An 18,889-nucleotide genomic window follows, 5' to 3' on the forward strand; every position below is an offset into this window, starting at 1 on the left:
TATTTTGGACCAGCCGCCATTACTACCACCACCAACCACGTCTCAACAGCCATCACACAACAGCCACCAACCACAACGCCGCTTCACAACAACAACCACCAACCACAACGCCGCTTCACAACAACAGCCACGACCTTTACCGTCACAACTCGCCACCATCGCATCACCACCATTCTTGCGCCACTTGTGGGCACCGATACTGGACTCGTGCAGGGCGCGCACCGAGCAGCGTGTTCCGAGACATCACAGACTTTCCGAAGAAAACGGATCAAAAACGACTCACGCCCACTTCTGTTCCGTCCTATCGGCGAGCGTGGGGCGATTTGGCCCCGCCTCCAGGGGCGTTGGAGTGTGGTCGCTATATGCAAATTCATGGATCAAAAAGCATTCACGCCCACTTTTCCTCGGTCCAATGGGGAGCCAGTTAGAGGTGAAGGGTCGGAGGTAAAGGGTCGAAGGTGAAGGAGCGAGGCCACGGGGGATATAAACGACCGAGTTCGCAGTTGGGAGTTCGCGGAGCCAGTGAAGAGTTGGGACGAGTCAAGAGAGGAGACGGAGAGGGCGATCGGATGAAGCTGTGGAGAGGCGGCGGCGGCGAAGGCGGTTGAGGGGTGCTCGCGTCGGAGTCGGGGAGCTGCGGAGGGAGAGGCCGGCGGCGCGACCGAGGTCGTAGTGGAGACGCTCGTCGCGGGACCCGAGACAGGGAGATATCCTCCTTTCCCCCGAGCATCAACAACCCCCTCCTGTTTCCCCCCGCGCTGAGATAGTGCGACAAGGGGGCCCCTTTCCCACCCTCTACCAGACACTGTCCGCAAGACCCACGGAGTTGGGGCGCCACCGCCACTTTGCGTCTCATCATCAGACGGGTAGGCCCGACGCGGTCTCGGCCCCAGGCCCGCCGATATCCTTGAGGGTGGTCCTTTTCTTTTGCTTTGGGTATATGTGTTGTCGGCGCCGTCTGTGAAGTGAAATTGTATAAGTGTTGCCGTGTGCTCGGTAGTCGGATAGCTCTGCATTGTCTTCTTCTTTTATATTTGCTTTTTGTGTAATATTGTGTGTTTCTTCTCCTTTTACATTTGCTTTTGGTGTAATTGTATATGTGTGCTTTCCGTGTGCCATCGCGAAATAAATGTGAATTATGTTGAACTGTTTTCCCGTTTCGCTTCGTCTTTTCTTTCATTGAATCTCCATCTTACTTCACGTAAATGGTTGGTAGTGGGCTGAATACGCCCGATAATTAATCGAACCGTCGAGGCCGACGATAACACCGCTCGGTTATCCCGATAGTACGGAACGGGTCGCTTAAAGTGGCCCGTGTCCGAAGTCGACCTGCGGCGAGGTGCGATCGCCCAGTCTACCCTCCGTGTGGGTACTTAGGTAGGTCGAATTTGGCGAGCAACCCTATCCCACGCGGGGGCCGATTGGCTCGATCGTGGTGAGGCCGAAAGGTCCACCCGTGACTGGTTCCCGGCGTTAGTCCGAGAGGGTCACGACTGGATTGTCCGTCCGGTGGGCAACGTGCCGCGATTCGAGTTACGTGGCCGTTCGCACGCCGGCGGGAGCGAATCCGCAACACTGGTGTCAGAAGTGGGATACAAAGTCATCGCCCTCCTCGCGGCACTGGTATCGGAGAATGGGAAAACGGGCTCTCCTGTCTCCAGTTAAATTCACGGTAATCGGTCCAGGGGTGAGAGGAGCGACCCCCGATTCCCTCCAAATTACGAGCGAGCTAAATTAACCCTTTACGAGAAGCAAGATGGCGTCTCAAGGCGAGCGGGAGCCGGGGGTATTAGAAATGGATGTAGAATGTGTAGAATCCATGGTCCAGGATGAAATCCCCATACAGAAAATGTTGGTTGTACAGGAAAACGAACTCGCCCAACTGAACCCAGAGCCCGAAATAGGTGCGGCGGCGGCCGCGGTGTATGACACCTCCCCTCCCCCTCTCCACCAAAACCCTTCCCCGATCCCTGCCGAAACGGCTCACCCAAGCGCACGCGACATGGCCCAGCTATTCACCATGCTGGCAAAGATGAATGCGGAAATGATCGAAAAGATGGATACAAACGCAAATGAAATGAAGGAAGAAACGAAAAAGCTGCGGGGTGAGACGCAGAACATGGGCCGATGCCTGCAGGCAGGCATGAAGGCCGTTAGCAAGGAGCTTAAAATGGCGACTCCACGTGTGGGAGCGAACGAGCTGGAAGGGGGTGCAATGGCTCTCGGGCCCGCGGTGGAGGCGGGTGACAAAATAATTCGGGGGGCGTGTTGGGCGAGGGTCGTGACAGAAAAAGTGACGGTAACCGAGAGGGACAAACTAATTGAGGTGACTGAGTTGGCAGAGACACGGGAGATGGGAACGATAGAGAGAAGACTACACGATGAAGACGGGGTAAGTGACGCACACACACACACGGAGGTAGTGGAGGATAATGGGGGTGAGCTCGCGGACTGGGTGGAGGCCCGGTGCGAGCAGCTGGATAGCCTCCTCCAGGAACGAGGGGAGGGAGTATGCCCCCTTGAGGCGAGTCACGACCAGGTGGGTTCGGTCGTGCTTTGCGAGGTTGAGGGGACGGGTGCTGTGGACAGGTGCACGGAAAGCTTGGGGGGTATAGAGGCCCCGGAGACCCTTGTGGGGACACGAATCCCCAGTGTGGTTGTCCCTGTGTGTGTGGTGCAAGGTGTGAGTGCGTCCCCGTGTGTGGAAGCGACCCCGTGTGTGAGTGGTGTGGTGGCGATTGTGCCGGAGTACGTGCTTCCCAGCACGCCGTGTGTAAAAGGGGCACCGCAAGTGGAAGAGGCCGTGTGTGTGGATGAAACGGCCAGTATGGATGAAGCATCGCGGGTGAGTGCCCCCGCGTGTGTGAGTGAGGGACGGTGTGTGGATGAGGCACCGCGGGTGAGTGCCCCCGCGTGTGTGAGTGGTGTGGTTTGTGTGAGGGAAATGGCACGAGTGAGTGGAAGGCCGCGAGTGAGTGGAGCCACGTGTGCGAGGGAGATGGCATGCGTGAGTGAACGGCCGAGTGCAAGGGAGACCGTGTGTGTGAGAGAGCGGTATGTAAGGGAGATGTCGGTGGGCATGTGTGAACATGCAGCCGCGTCTCCCGGTGTGAGTTTAATGGTGAGGTGTGTTAGCGTCGTAACACGCGGGAGTGCGTGTGTGGAATGGCGACGACGGCGACATGTGAGGAAAGAAAACCGAGTAGCGGCTGTAGTTGTTTCGGGGACCGTGCCGGGTTCACCCAGCAGTGAGCACGAGGTCCGTGCTGTGCAACGCACAAGGCCCCCACGTGCTCGCTTGCGAGAGTGAAGTCCCGGTCCGGAAACGCACGCGGTGGATTTGCCGATCCCGCGGACGGACAAAGTTTAGGCAGGATTACAGATTTGGACCGGACGAGTTCTCCATGCGATCATGTGTGTTAAGCTCCAACGGGCAAAGCACATGTGTTCGCGTGGGGAACCTCTCGAGACGTGGGGCTTGTTTTTTTTTTTTATATGCGCACGGTGACGTCATGGCTGCACGCGGGGTTGGAATCCGGCAGGAGGGGTATCCCTGCCGGATGGTACCGTCCAAGGAGGGACGAGGTACACGTGCAGCTGCATGACATCACAGGCAGGTGCAAAGTGCGCGAGCTGTGAGTTGCCGCGCTGGTGATGCGCATGTAAAAAAAAAAAAAAAAAAAAGAGAACAGCAAGCCTCATTTTCGGGTGCACAGGATTCCTGGGCAAGGGGTGGAAGACCCCCTTGACCAGGGCACAGGATGGAAACTAGTTAGGGGGAAGGGTTAGCTTAGTTAGACCGACTTCATGGGGCAGGGGTAAGTCCTCATGGAGTCTGTGGAATGGATTAGTTAGAGGGATTGTAGCGAGATTTAGGTTGGGTAAATGATTAATGGGATTATTTGGAGACAGAGACAGACATGGGATGTGTAGTGGGGACGTAGCTTAGCTACGTAGTGTTAAAAGGAACGTGCTGTAGTTTAAGGGACGACGTGGGAGCACGAGTTAGTTAGGGGAAGTAGTTAGAAGGATGGCAGAGTTCAGCGGTGAGTGTGTTGAAGAGTTGTTGGTGAGTGAAGTGGAAGCATGTGCTTGGTGAGTGAGTGAGGCCAGCGGGTCTGTGTGTATGGAGCGAATGGGGACTGCATGGTGCGATGAGTGATTGGGGGGAGGAGTGACTCCCGCCCAAGGGACCCCGGGGTCAGTGTAGACAGAGTTTGGGGGTTAGTCAAATTGAAAAATGGAGGTTGTTTTGTTGTTGGTGGGAGTGTAGGCTCGAAACCCGTTTGGAGGGGTGCAGGAGCCCTGTTGACGGGCTGGGAGCGTAGTGGCGAAAGGTGAGTATCGCTGAGTGGGTACCCCGGGCACCAGGCTAGTCGGCCGTAGTAGGCCAAGGGCCCATGGGGGGGCCGGGATAGCGTAGTGGGCACGGGTGCGCCTGCTTGGTGCGGGGGCCCGGGGCGCCATTAGCCGCGTGGGCAATGTTGTGGGCACGGGTGACCCTCGGAAAGGGGCCTGGGAAACCAGCCTGCCACGTGTGCGTTTCAGGGGAGGTGCCATGGGGGGCACTCCCCGGTGTTTAGGGAGCTGGTAGGCTCGGAGGCAGTGTAGTGCCCGGGGGTGCCATAGCGGGAGATTCGGCAGAGGGTCGTGCCTGCCAAAGGGAGCCGCGTGTCCCAGCCATGAGACCGTGTGAGGGCACGGGGAGAAAATTGGGGGGCGAGGCCCGAAATTGTGAGGACACCAACACAGGCGACGGGAATCTGGGTTGTTAGAACCAATAGTTTAAGCGAGAGGCGCTTGCTGAAAGCCCCGGGGTAGTTTAACAGTTAAATGGTTAGGGTAGATAAGGAGATGTACCCCTCTGCACCATCCACCCCCTCGCTCTCGTTGTGGGCCGCTGGACCCACTTTGGTTATAGATCGCCGAACTCTGGGGAGGCCATCCTGAGGCTTGAATTGGGCCTCGACACAGGACATTAGCTCTCCCTTGTTCCCCTCCGGGAAGGGAACGTAGGGGTTGGGAGTAGGCTAGGTGGCAGAATAGGTTAGCCGAACAAGGACAGTAAAGGGGGTTAGCAGACGGTTTATAGTTGGGAAGTAAAAATAAAAAAAAAAGTTGGGGCTAAATTGGGGTTTGACAAATTAAGGGAGTGGGTATAGACAGTGACAGGCAAAGGCGATAGGTTGGGAGGGAGACCGTAGGGTAGGTCCGAGCCCGCCTTCCGAGTGGCCAGCACCACCGCACTCCCTCCACTGAATGGCAAAGACTGGCCAGCTTCATCTGCTGGCTGCGTTGCTGCAAGGCAAAGGCCGGCCCACTTCATCGGCAGCTGTTGTTTTGCTGCAAGGCCTGTGCCATCGGCTGGCCGTGTTTTGCTTCAAGGCCTGTGCCGGCCACTTCATCTGCTGGCTGTTTTTCTTCAAGGCCTGTGCCGGCCAGTTCGTCTGCCGGCTGTGTTTGCCTGCAGCGGCCTTATTCTGCAGGCTGTGTTTGCCTGCTGCCTTTGCCATGCCATGCCCACTGCCCCTGCTCACCAGCCCCCGTTCAATTTTTGCTTTGCCCCCCCCTGTTCATTGCCATGTGCACCAGGATCAAGGCAACAGTTTGCAAGCTGCGAGAACTGCCCTGATGGCAGCTACAACACGGGCCTGCAGTGGCGGCCCGTGCACCGTGTTTGCGTTCAGTTCAAACCATTCATCCATCCATTCGTTGTGTTCATTGCGTGTGCCACTTGAGCTGGCACGGAGACTGCGTTTGTGCAGCCCATGCACCGTTGTGGTTCACTGCGTTCAGTTCAAAAGGGAAGGCCTTGGACTGCGTGTGAGCAGCCGGCCACGTTCCCTGTCACCTGCATTGTTTGAGCCAGAGACTGCATGCGAGCAGCCTGGCTCCCTGCTAACTGCTTTCTTTTTGCAGAGTTCATTGATCCTGGGCCATGGTTTAGTGTAAAATTTGTAAGTTAAGGTTAAGATGAACTGTACATATGAGTGCGCCCCCGGCATGTCTGTCTTAGCGCCGGCAATTTTATTTAAGTCGTCTGTGTGAGCGAGTTTGTTTAGGTAGTTACTCAGCCCTCAGGTTATTTATTTTGGGGACACGAATACCATGAATGTCGCACTCAGGGATCCGTAGGTAAAATGTACTTGGGGAAAACTACACATGATGGCACACGAAAATTTGACGACTCGGGACGAGTCTGTAAAAAGGGGAGGGGGTAGTGTTGTGGTTGACGAAATTCACAAACCACCATTCAGGTCCCTTAGGTGAGATATCTCTGTAAGTATATGTGTAGTTAGGCCCAAACCCGTTGTTTAGAGGGAATAAATGTCATTCATGCGGGCTGCGACCCCTCCAGATAGCCGTTTTTCTTTTACTATCTTTATTTTGGACCAGCCGCCATTACTACCACCACCAACCATGTCTCAACAGCCATCACACAACAACCACCAACCACAACGCCGCTTCACAACAACAACCACCAACCACAACGCCGCTTCACAACAACAACCACCAACCACAACGCCGCTTCACAACAACAGCCACGACCTTTACCGTCACAACTCGCCACCATCGCATCACCACCATTCTTGCGCCACTTGTGGGCACCGATACTGGACTCGTGAAGGGCGCGCACCGAGCAGTGTGTTCCGAGACATCACAGACTTTCCGAAGAAAACGGATCAAAAACGACTCACGCCCACTTCTGTTCCGTCCTATCGGCGAGCGTGGGGCGATTTGGCCCCGCCTCCAGGGGCGTTGGAGTGTGGTCGCTATATGCAAATTCATGGATCAAAAAGCATTCACGCCCACTTTTCCTCGGTCCAATGGGGAGCCAGTTAGAGGTGAAGGGTCGGAGGTAAAGGGTCGAAGGTGAAGGAGCGAGGCCACGGGGGATATAAACGACCGAGTTCGCAGTTGGGAGTTCGCGGAGCCAGTGAAGAGTTGGGACGAGTCAAGAGAGGAGACGGAGAGGGCGATCGGACGAAGCTGTGGAGAGGCGGCGGCGGCGAAGGCGGTTGAGGGGTGCTCGCGTCGGAGTCGGGGAGCTGCGGAGGGAGAGGCCGGCGGCGCGACCGAGGTCGTAGTGGAGACGCTCGTCGTGGGACCCGAGACAGGGAGATATCCTCCTTTCCCCCGAGCATCAACAACCCCCTCCTGTTTCCCCCCCGCGCTGAGATAGTGCGACAAGGGGGCCCCTTTCCCATCCCCTACCAGACACTGTCCGCGAGGCCCGCGGAGTTGGGGCGCCACCGCCACTTTGCGTCTCATCATCAGACGGGTAGGCCCGACGCGGTCTCGGCCCCAGGCCCGCCGATATCCTTGAGGGTGGTCCTTTTCTTTTGCTTTGGGTATATGTGTTGTCGGCGACGTCTGTGAAGTAAAATTGTATAAGTGTTGCCGTGTGCTTGGTAGTCAGATAGCTCTGCATTGTCTTCTTTTTTTATATTTGCTTTTTGTGTAATATTGTGTGTTTCTTCTCCTTTTACATTTGCTTTTGGTGTAATTGTATATGTGTGCTTTCCGTGTGCCATCGCGAAATAAATGTGAATTATGTTGAACTGTTTTCCCGTTTCGCTTCGTCTTTTCTTTCATTGAATCTCCATCTTACTTCACGTAAAGGGTTGGTAGTGGGCTGAATACGCCCGATAATTAATCGAACTGTCGAGGCCGACGATAACACCGCTCGGTTATCCCGATAGTACGGAACGGGTCGCTTAAAGTGGCCCGTGTCCGAAGTCGACCTGCGGCGAGGTGCGATCGCCCGGTCTACCCTCCGTGTGGGTACTTAGGTAGGTCGAATTTGGCGAGCAACCCACGCCGGGGGCCGATTGGCTCGATCGTGGTGAGGCCGAAAGGTCCACCCGTGACTGGTTCCCGGCGTTAGTCCGAGAGGGTCACGACTGGATTGTCCGTCCGGTGGGCGACGTGCCGCGATTCGAGTTACGTGGCCGTTCGCATGCCGACGGGCGCGAATCCGCAACAGTACATTAACTGTGCCAAATAACCACGCATTAATTTCACTGATTGCACATTTTGCAACTTTCAACTTGAGCGTTTTTACAATGTAAATCTCTTCAATTTGTTGTGAATTTCCTTTTGAACATGCACTGTGCTGCACCCAATATCATGTCTCATGTAAAACAAAGTTTCTGGTAGATTGTGGATTGTACTGGACCCTTTGTGTGGACATCAGACAAGCAGACATGCAAAAATCCATTATTTTAACATGGGTGGCATGGAGAAAAATGCCATCACCGATTTCAGTACTTTTCAATAGTTTCCACCACTTGGATTTCTTAGGACTTTTGAAATGTTATACAGGACATATTTATGAGAATAAACCAGTTGAAAGAGTTTCTGTTGCAATTTGTGTGAGGTCATGTAATATAATGTCTGTACTCATATTGTCACGGATTTGGAAACCTTGTGCACACAGACCGCCAGTGTCCCCGGAGTTCAGTTATTTCGATAAGTGTGTGTTTATAGTTAGAATCCATCCCCGATGTCTAATGGGAATTTCGTGTGTGCGCTGTGAGTTTTTTTTTTTGTTTGGTTTTTACATCTTCAACAACGACAACAAGTACAACATCCTCAACAACAACAACAACTACAACAACGCCACCGTCCCGCACTCGACCGGGTCGCCATTGCCCACGTGTTTTGGCTGAAGGTGTGGGCGGAGCCCCCATCGCCTCAGATCGAGGCTCTGCCCCAAGGCAGGGCAGAGAGCATTTCCTCCAGCCAATGAGCGGAGGGCGAGCACGACACGCGTGCCCCAGCCAATCTGGAGGCCGCCAGGAGTCACCTGACTACCGACCGTCCAATCAGGAGGCGAGTGGGGAAGAAAGAAACCCCTCCCACCTCAAGAGAAAGGAGTGGTCGCGAGAGTCGATGATTTGTTGACGAGGGTTCTGCAGACGGTCGTTCTTTTGGTTGGAGCGCTCTGCAGACAGTCGTGGTCGTGCTTGGAGAGCTCTGCAGACGGTCGTGGTCGTGCTTGGAGCGCTCTGCGGTCCTTTGGAGGGCAAGTCTGGTTCCCGAGCAGCCAGGGTCGTGGGCCGTGGACTTCGGGTCGTGGGTTTGAGTCCCACCGTGGTGGTTCGGGTTGGAGTGACCGCACGAGGCAGAACAGGTACCCCGGCCCGGCTCCACCGACTAAAGACCCACGGGGTACAGCATCGTGTGTGTGTCCGTGTGTGTGTGTCCGTGTGTGTGTGTCCGTGTGTGTGTGTCCGTGTGTGTGTGTCCGTGTGTGTGTGTCCGTGTGTGTGTGTCCGTGTGTGTGTCCGTGTGTGTGTGTCCGTGCGTGTGTGTGTGTCCGTGTGTGTGTGTGCGTGTGTGTGTGTCCGTGTGTGTGTGTCCGTGTGTGTGTGTCCGTGTGTGTGTGTCCGTGTGTGTGTGTCCGTGTGTGTGTGTCCGTGTGTGTGTGTCCGTGTGTGTGTGTCCGTGTGTGTGTGTCCGTGTGTGTGTGTCCGTGTGTGTGTGTCCGTGTGTGTGTGTCCGTGTGTGTGTGTCCGTGTGTGTGTGTCCGTGTGTGTGTGTCCGTGTGTCCGTGTGTCCGTGTGTGTGTGTCCGTGTGTGTGTGTGTCCGTGTGTGTGTGTCCGTGTGTGTGTGTCCGTGTGTGTGTGTGTGTCCGTGTGTGTGTGTGTGTCCGTGTGTGTGTGTGTGTCCGTGTGTGTGTGTGTCCGTGTGTGTGTGTGTCCGTGTGTGTGTGTGTGTCCGTGTGTGTGTGTGTCCGTGTGTGTGTGTGTCCGTGTGTGTGTGTGTGTCCGTGTGTGTGTGTGTGTCCGTGTGTGTGTGTGTCCGTGTGTGTGTGTGTCCGTGTGTGTGTGTGTGTCCGTGTGTGTGTGTGTGTCCGTGTGTGTGTGTGTGTCCGTGTGTGTGTGTGTCCGTGTGTGTGTGTGTGTGTGTCCGTGTGTGTGTGTGTCCGTGTGTGTGTGTGTCCGTGTGTGTGTGTGTCCGTGTGTGTGTGTCCGTGTGTGTGTGTGTCCGTGTGTGTGTGTGTCCGTGTGTGTGTGTCCGTGTGTGTGTGTGTCCGTGTGTGTGTGTGTCCGTGTGTGTGTGTGTCCGTGTGTGTGTGTCCGTGTGTGTGTGTCCGTGTGTGTGTGTCCGTGTGTGTGTGTCCGTGTGTGTGTGTGTCCGTGTGTGTGTGTGTGTCCGTGTGTGTGTGTGTGTGTGTCCGTGTGTGTGTGTGTGTCCGTGTGTGTGTGTGTCCGTGTGTGTGTGTGTGTCCGTGTGTGTGTGTGTGTCCGTGGGTGCGTGTGTGTCCGCGTGTGTGTGTGTCCGTGTGTGTGTGTGTGTCCGTGTGTGTCTGTGCGTCCGTGTGTGTGTGTCCGTGTGTGTGTGTCCGTGTGTGTGTCCGTGTGTGTGTGTGTGTCCGTGTGTGTGTGTGTGTGTCCGTGTGTGTGTGTCCGTGTGTGTGTGTCCGTGTGTGTGTGTCCGTGTGTGTGTCCGTGTGTGTGTGTCCGTGTGTGTGTGTGTGTCCGTGTGTGTGTGTGTGTCCGTGTGTGTGTGTGTGTCCGTGTGTGTGTGTGTGTGTGTCCGTGTGTGTGTGTCCGTGTGTGTGTCCGTGTGTGTGTGTCCGTGTGTGTCCCCGTGTGTGTGTCCGTGTGTGTGTGTGTGTGTCCGTGGGCCCTGTCTGTAAGTAGATATTGTGTAAGTGCTTTCCTTTGCTTGCACATTACATTTCTTTATTCGCGAGAACTCTGCTCTGTGTCCCCCTCCCCGATTATTGTTATAAATAAACCTATAGTCAAAGTGAAAGACGTAGTGACCGTAGTTTCTGAGAGAATGTTAAATCACTTTCAAACTGATAATGGAACAAGCCCACAGAACAAGCAACCACTTGTAAATATTGTTCCATCTGTAGTGGCTCCAGATAATGTGACAATATCTCAATAAAGTGAGAGAGAATGAAGCAATTTTAATGAAAGACTTCACATCCGATAGATTGCAAATTGGTAATAAAGGCTTCTTTAACCCAATCAAGAAACCAGGCCTGAAATAATTGGCCAACCTCAACAAACCAGTGGAAACCAAGAGAAAGCAGCCAATAGAGACGCTGAATACTGACAGACAAATATTCATTAAACTGGGAATCATTGTTCAATCTCAAGATGTGGATGTACGAAACCTTTTGAACTCTGAATTAGTTCCGGTGCCTCTCACACTTTCCAATATGGATGGCTTAATGAGACGGATGCAAAGAAAGGAAATCCCTTGCATCATTTGAGAAAGATCATGCATGCTCTGCTGAGTTATCTGAAACAACATTTGGAGTGATAGACTTGATGAAGCTCCTTCAAATGATCTGCACAGACATTGCCTCCTGCACAACGTTTGGAGAGCTTTCTGATTGGCTGTTGAGCAGAATCCTTGGAATGAAATGCAAGTCCATTGCAGTTGGTGATAGCTACTCGAGTCAAGAACCAATCAAATCAGGAGAAAGAGCCCGTGGAGGCAGTGTACATATACAATAAATTTGAAATCCTTTGCGGATGGCATACCTTCCAAAGCAATGGTTGAAGATGATGTCAAATGTAAAACAAAACAAAGCAAATACCATAAATTTTCTTATGGAAGGAAGTGAATTGTGAAGAATGAGGAGACACTTCTGCCTGGCTGTGAACTCTATCTGTCCGGTGGGTTTCATGAAGTAAAAGGAGCAGTCAGAGTAACCCGTGGTCACCATCATGATGTTCCTGAACTGACAGCTAATCATGAAGAACCTAATTATTGGATGTTTCTCTACATCACACATGCAAAGAAAACTTTGAGAGTTGACAGGGTTATCTTGTGGAGTTTGGATTTGGATATAGCAGGATACTGCTCAATAATTGGAGTCAAGGAGCTGTTCTTGCAGACTGGCACTGGTCGTAAGAAGAGGTTTGTGCCAATGTACACTATGACAGCAGAACTACGAGAACATGTTGCTGGTATTGCCTTCTCTTCACACATTCAGTGACACTTGATGTAAATGCCACCTCACGCCTTTTACTGTAACAGTAAAGTATGGTGATGGCATAGCAGCAGTCCGAAGTGACACGTTTGAATGGTCCAACAATGGATATTGCCACTTTGTTCCAGGGTCCCTCAGGCAATTTATGGCTGAAGTGGAGCAGAGAAGATTTTCACACTTTTGTCACTCAGTTGACAGAACATGCAAGAATCATGGACAATATGGCATCACAATGCTTTGATTAAGTCCATTCCCAGCAGTGGTGAACCAAGCTTAACTCTGTAGGACATGGCTGGAGCCGTAACACCATCATGAAAAATGGTGAAACGGAGTCATGCCAGTACAGGTAAGTCATCTTTCAAGTAAGTGACCAGTTTGACACGAGACTCAAAGGGCAATTGGCAAAATGTCTCTGGTACAGCTGTTCTGGCAGAACAGAGACTGAGAAGCCAGTATCAACGATGAGCTCCACATTACAGGTATGCCCAGCAAGTGACTCGATTTGGACCTTACAGAGAATTTTTCTTTTATCGGGAGAGCATCGTTCAAGTAAAGCATGGACAGTTCAGGGACGACAACCTCACGTATGTCTTTCTGGGCAGAGTGGCTGACTTTTGAGATGTGTCCCACTTTCCCGAATGCATCTGACCTTTAAAGCAAGGCAAGAAGGCACATTTTTAAGGTTGTTTGTAGATCCACACCTGCATCAGGTATGGTAGATTTTGTGGATAAAAAGTATGCAGCACAGGTTGAAGGTGAAGCAATTACATGTTTGGAGATGATTGCTTGGATCGGTGCTGAATCAGATAGTAGATTTACATTCAGCAATGTTGATTCAGTTTAACAGGCCATATTTACTGCTTTTGTTCAAGTAAGGTTTGGCTCAAAACAGCAGTCTTTCACGAATCATGGTATTCAAAAAAATATTCCACCAGTTGATCACGCAGCATCTCCTCCTCCATTTCACCAAACTCACAAGTGGCGGTAAGTTCACGCAAGGCCACAATGTAGTATGGTTCACCGTGTCATGCCGTGGGAATTGCGTGCCAAAAGCGATTTTATTGTTTAAATGCCATCTATAGGGTGTTAATAAACAGAAAAACTTGGGTGGCAATTTTACTTTTGGGAATTTGGGTTTTTGTGGGGGCTTAAACGGGGGTACCGTCATTTCGCAGTTTATCGCCCGAAATGAAAGCGCTAGTATTGTTATAACTATTTTTATCTTTTAAAATATTAATAGGAAAATTATGAAAAAAATCAGGTGTCTTCCGCATATCATCATTCATTTATATACCAAATATTTCGTTGCTATCCTGAATAATTATTGATGTATTAACAAATATATTATTTGTACATGCAGAGTATGTGAACCACGATATCCGCCTTCTCTAAACCAGGTTAAGATTTTGTCCATTTCAGCACCTTTGATTGTCTCCTCCTATAAAACAATTCTTACTTAATATATGTACAATAAATGAATGCTAGGCCTAATCGATGATAGTAAGGTCGCAATATTTTATGAAGTATGTTCTTCCCAGATAAGTATCCAATGCAGAAATATGTCATCCGTGACGAGAAGATTTTAACAACCTCAGCACCAGTTAGTGTCAGGAATTGCCTTTCCTTTACTACATTATTTTGGCATATACTGTGATATTTACACGAAATGATTATGTCGGTGAATATTTATATATATATATATATATATATATATATATATATATATATATATATATATATATATATATATATATATATATATACATATATATATATACATATATATATATGAAAAAAACGACAAATGTATTCTATGATAAAACATGTAATATTCATGACATGACTTCATAGCACTGTTACAAATAAAGGAAATAAAAATATACTTTTCTGTAATCGTCACACATTCATACCACCTTTTACCACCAGTAATTACTCCACTCAACATCGAGATGAATACTAACAATAGACTAAATGAATGTAGAATCTTAAATGAATCTAATTGGGTCATTTGCTGATCTAAATACATTGGCTAACTGATTGGCTTCATGTTAACTTCGTCACAAATACTATAGTCATTCACATTTCCAAAGTCGGTGCATTTGCATAATGCTGTGCATGGCAAGCGATGTTTTTTTTTTATGGCATGAATAGTTCACTTTCTCCTTGCATGCACCTTTACATCCACATCTAACTAGTTCAAGTATTACACGTGGTGCTGGCTTTTCGAGACATTGAACTGGTATACGGTTTTTGTCGTCATTTAGTTTCCATCCTTTGCCCTCTGGGAGCAGGTTATTTGGCCTTGGTTCTTGGTAGGTTTTGTCTCTTTTGGACATCAGGTTGGCACGCTGTATGTGAGGTTTCAGAGTGCTTCGCGTCTGTGGAAGCTTTTCACCCTCCAAGTTCTTGACCTTGAAAAGCTCCCATCGAAGATCTGGCAATGTGACACACAACCTTTTGCTGGAGTATACACTGCAGACGAACGTCTCGACATTGACAACATCAGCTTCAGGAAGACTGTCTGGACATTGAAAGATCTGGAAAGTCTTGATAATTTTGCAGCTTGAAGGTAGTTGCAGGAACTTGGTTATCCACACTTTCTTCGATATACTGAAGAACTTTCCACCCCCAATCCGTGCCAGTGAAGTCCTATCAAAGCCTTTGACTTCTCCGTTCCAATCGCAATGCACCTCTCTTTGATGTCAATTGTCCGGAAGAATTTCCCTCTGCCAGTTAACATCTTCAATTGTCCTGGGATTGTGTGGTTGGCAACAAGATCTATCAACAACAAGAACACATCTGTGTCTGGGGACCACACATACATGTCTCGCGTTGAAGTTCCTTGTCTTGCTGCATCGATGGCATGAAGCAGGATCTGTGTGTCAGCTTCCTCGTGATTGTGAGTGGACATATTCTGACTGATGATGTTGTTTGCATTGGTGTATGCTGATGACCCATACACAACAACAAGCCCTTTGTTACTCCCAGAGAAATGTTTCAGCAATCGTTTCCCAAGAAATTCTGTGAGCTGGGACTTGGTGTCTACATGAGATAGCAGAAGCTTCTTAGGAACATTGCGTATGTTCATCGCGTCTTGTATTATGAACTTCACTGGTTGTGCTGAGCCTGCTCGCTTGGAACGTGTTTTTTCTTTCATAGATCCCGTTATATAGCGGTCAAAGATGATTCGTCCTTCACTGCACAAATTCATCATGTTGTCGATTCTCTTGACAAATGCATTAGCAGGTCACCAATTGTGTGCATCACTGGAAGCTTCTTCATACCCTGTACGACCGCTTGTCCATCAATGATGACCCTTTCTCTGGCGAACCTGGATTCCATCAACCCCAACTCGTCATCATCAACAGAGTAACTTGTTGGGTGCAGACCGACATAATCCTCGATGGATTCTGGATGTTCTTCTACGCCCTCTGTGGTACCCTCCATTCCCTCGTCGTTGGTGAGAGCAACGATTTCACTTGGTACCTCTTGGATGCGTGGTGTAGTGTTGTCTGATCCAGTTATTGGTGGTGTATATGACTATTTCCTTCATGAACGAGCTCTTGTCACTCAGGATCAGCAGTGGCCCATCTGTTGCAAAGAGGGAATGAGGGGTGACCGCCATTTCAAAGTTTCCGATTGTGTCTCCCAATTTGTCTACTAGTTGTGGTCGAGACTGTTGAATGATTAGGAAGCAAGTTCGTAACTGGCGATCTTCACGAAGCTTCACAACTTTGTTTTCCAACTCCATAGCTTGTCTTCTTCACACACGTGCTGTGTGTTTTCAGCTTCATCTTCTCAATTCTCTCCCATATTGAAACGGGAGAAGCATCTACAAGTCTGTCAGCCACAAACTGTTCATATCGATCCGTCCCTTTCAAGTCTCTGTCCAGGATATCGCTTTTCGCACTTTCGGTACAGCCATCATTGACCCAATGTTCACCAACTGCATTTCAGTGGCGAATGGGTTAGTTTCGCAATGTTCTTCAAGGCCACGTTTTATTTTATCCACATTTGTAGCGAACCGCTGGGCTATTGTTCCTGATAGTTGATAATGTTCTTGTTGAGTTGCATCAGTGGTCAAAGTGTAGTGGTTTCGGAAATCACTGACAATACGGGTCAACTCTGGTGCTGTCAGTGCAGACACATTTTGCGTGATTCCTGTGATCCCTCCCACTACCTTGAGTCTTCGGATTTCTTGTTCGAGGGTTTAATCCACAAACAGGTTGCAGAACGGTGTTCCTGTCTTCTTGACACAGAAGTCACCATCTTTAAGTGCATTCCATGTGTCAGGGTCCTCTGTCTTCAGTGCATTCATTTGAGCCAAATGAAATGGCATCAGTCTGGCATACTTGTACAGGTCGTGCGCAAAGAAATACTTGACCTGATTGTCAAGGGCGGCCAAATATTCTTCCCAGTCACCTTGTCTGCACGCTCGGATTAAGTGTAGTAGGCACTCGACTTGATGCACATAATTCATGAGGAATTTACCAACTTCTCCATCATTTGATATTGTCATCTTCTCGTCGATAGTCTCAGTGTAGCTTGCACATATGTTGTCAAAGACTGTAGTGCTTTCTTTCTTTCGACTGTGCAGAACTTCTCGGAGCTGTTGGCACTGTTGTGCAATGACTGAGGTGTCATCAGCATCAAGCTGCTCGTACTTCATGTCGTAGCATGCCAAGGCATTTACTCTGTGGTACTCGATACCCCGCGTGAATGCTTTCCCACCATATATGTGACGCAGTGTTGTTGGAGAATAGATGCCCTTTTCGATGGTGAATGTGTCAAGACCGCTGCCTTCGATGTACTTTCCTAGTGCATGCAGGGCTGCAAAACATATGTGGAGCTCCCCTGCACGTAGAACCAATTGGTGTTCCCCTCTGATTCTTGGATCTTCACTGCTCTCTCATAGAGATCAAGTGAGTCTCGAGTGATAACAGTTTTTCTATCAGGACCCATCACAACAGCAGATATATTCTGTGTCAGTGAAAGGACGGTATATAGTGTCGCGTAATCCGTTGAAGCCTTAGTCCATGGGCCCAGGCCAGAAATTCCACTTGTCGGTTCCATCCTCCCAAGTAGTCAATGTATCTACTGCTTCGCAACTCATAAGTTATTGGTCACAGTTTTATATTTTGTGGGTGGGACCTCTAAATGAGTATTCCATCCAATACCTTATGGAGGATAATGCATCACAAAAATGTCTCCAGTTGATCTACTTCACAGTTCATGCCATCATAGTTCACTGTTGTGAAAGAAACATTTAATATTCTTTTTTAAAATGTATCATGAGCATAAACAATCATGATTATGGGGAGATGTGTAGCTGCTGTCATCAGTGTGACCACTCCTTGGCTTTTTTCACAAGATCTTGGCTATTCGTTGTTCACCTTGGCATCTTTGTTTTAAGACGTCTTGGTTTTTTTAAGCATACCCCACTCGTAGTTTTATATACACATCTTTACATCTCTTCATTTTTTATTCCAAATGCAGGCAGTGCCAGGTTTACGAACACCCGGCTTCCAAACATCTGTCCATCTGAACATTATATTTTATAACTGTTTCAGGCTTTTGAATGTTCCATCCATTCATACGAACATGTTTTTTTTTTTTTTCAAACATACCTTGCTGAGCATGAAATGCAGGAAATCTGACCTCGAGAGTTAATTAATCATTCACAACATAATTAACACCTCATTCAGAAGAGCTTCCTCCAACACTCTCACCATTTCACATGCCATTCTCTCCACGGGGTTCCTTAACACCATGACAGACAGTGGTACCCACCCTGCTTCACCATAAACCCCTCGAGTTTGTTCGCTCTCGTCATCCCTTCGACTACACATGTCGATTTTCTCAAATGCATTCATTTTTCTATATCCATTTTTTATTTAGAAAGTACATTTCATCACGTTTTTATGTAAAAAAAATTAAGTGTTCAATTTGTGTTCGGGAACCAATGAAGCACTGACTACATTTATTTAAAGAGGTTTATTGTTCCGGTTCACGAATATCCAGCTTACGAACACATTTTCGAGACCACATTGTGTTGGGAAATTGGGGATTGCCTGGATAATTTGCAAAGTGTTTGCTTGTATGTTTTACAGCGGCACTCCAAGTTCTGCTTCCTGTTCCTCACGACAGAATATTTATCATGATAAAAACAAATGTTTATCACATAGAAGTCGCTGACTAAAGCAAGCTGATGTGGTTCGATCCGAAATGCAACGCAATTAACCTTTTGAAAGTCCATGAAATAATTGAAGTTGATGGATTAACTTGAGCTTTTCCTTCCACTGGAGATGGATAATTTTGCTTGCTTTTTCCATCAATGAGGATGAGTACTCTTATTTTTATGTTCATATATATATCGAGGCCATCATAATGTATATATTCATATATACAGTGATTTACGGCCGCGGCCATCGTAATCAATCTCAACAGTGGCCGCGGCCGTAAAATCCCATTAAATATAAACGACCGTCTAAACCCCCCCCCCTCCTCCCCACGGCCGAGGGTCATCACCAACTCACCTATAACCTTCCTGTATGTATGTATATATATATATATATATATATATATATATATATATATATATATATATATATATATATATCTTCTTCTTTCGGCTGCTCCCATTAGGGGTCGCCACAGCGGATCATCCGTATGATCCGCATAGTGATTTGGCACATGTTTTATGCTGGATGCCCTTCCTGACGCAACCCTGGTCGCCTCTTACGACACAGGGATCTGGTACACATATTTTAACCGGGGTATACACTGATACCCATTTCTCCGACCTCGGAAGGATGACAGGCTGAGTCAACCCCCTGGTGTATTAATTCAGTGGCCCAACGGGGCTTGAACTCAGGACCTTTTGGATCCCAAGCCGCTGCCCAAACCACTGCGCCAACACCAGGCTA

The sequence above is a fragment of the Eptatretus burgeri genome, chromosome 5 (assembly GCF_056783735.1).
Source record: "Eptatretus burgeri isolate ZD-2024b chromosome 5, Ebu_testis_v1, whole genome shotgun sequence".
NCBI classification, from domain to species: Eukaryota; Metazoa; Chordata; class Myxini; order Myxiniformes; family Myxinidae; genus Eptatretus; species Eptatretus burgeri.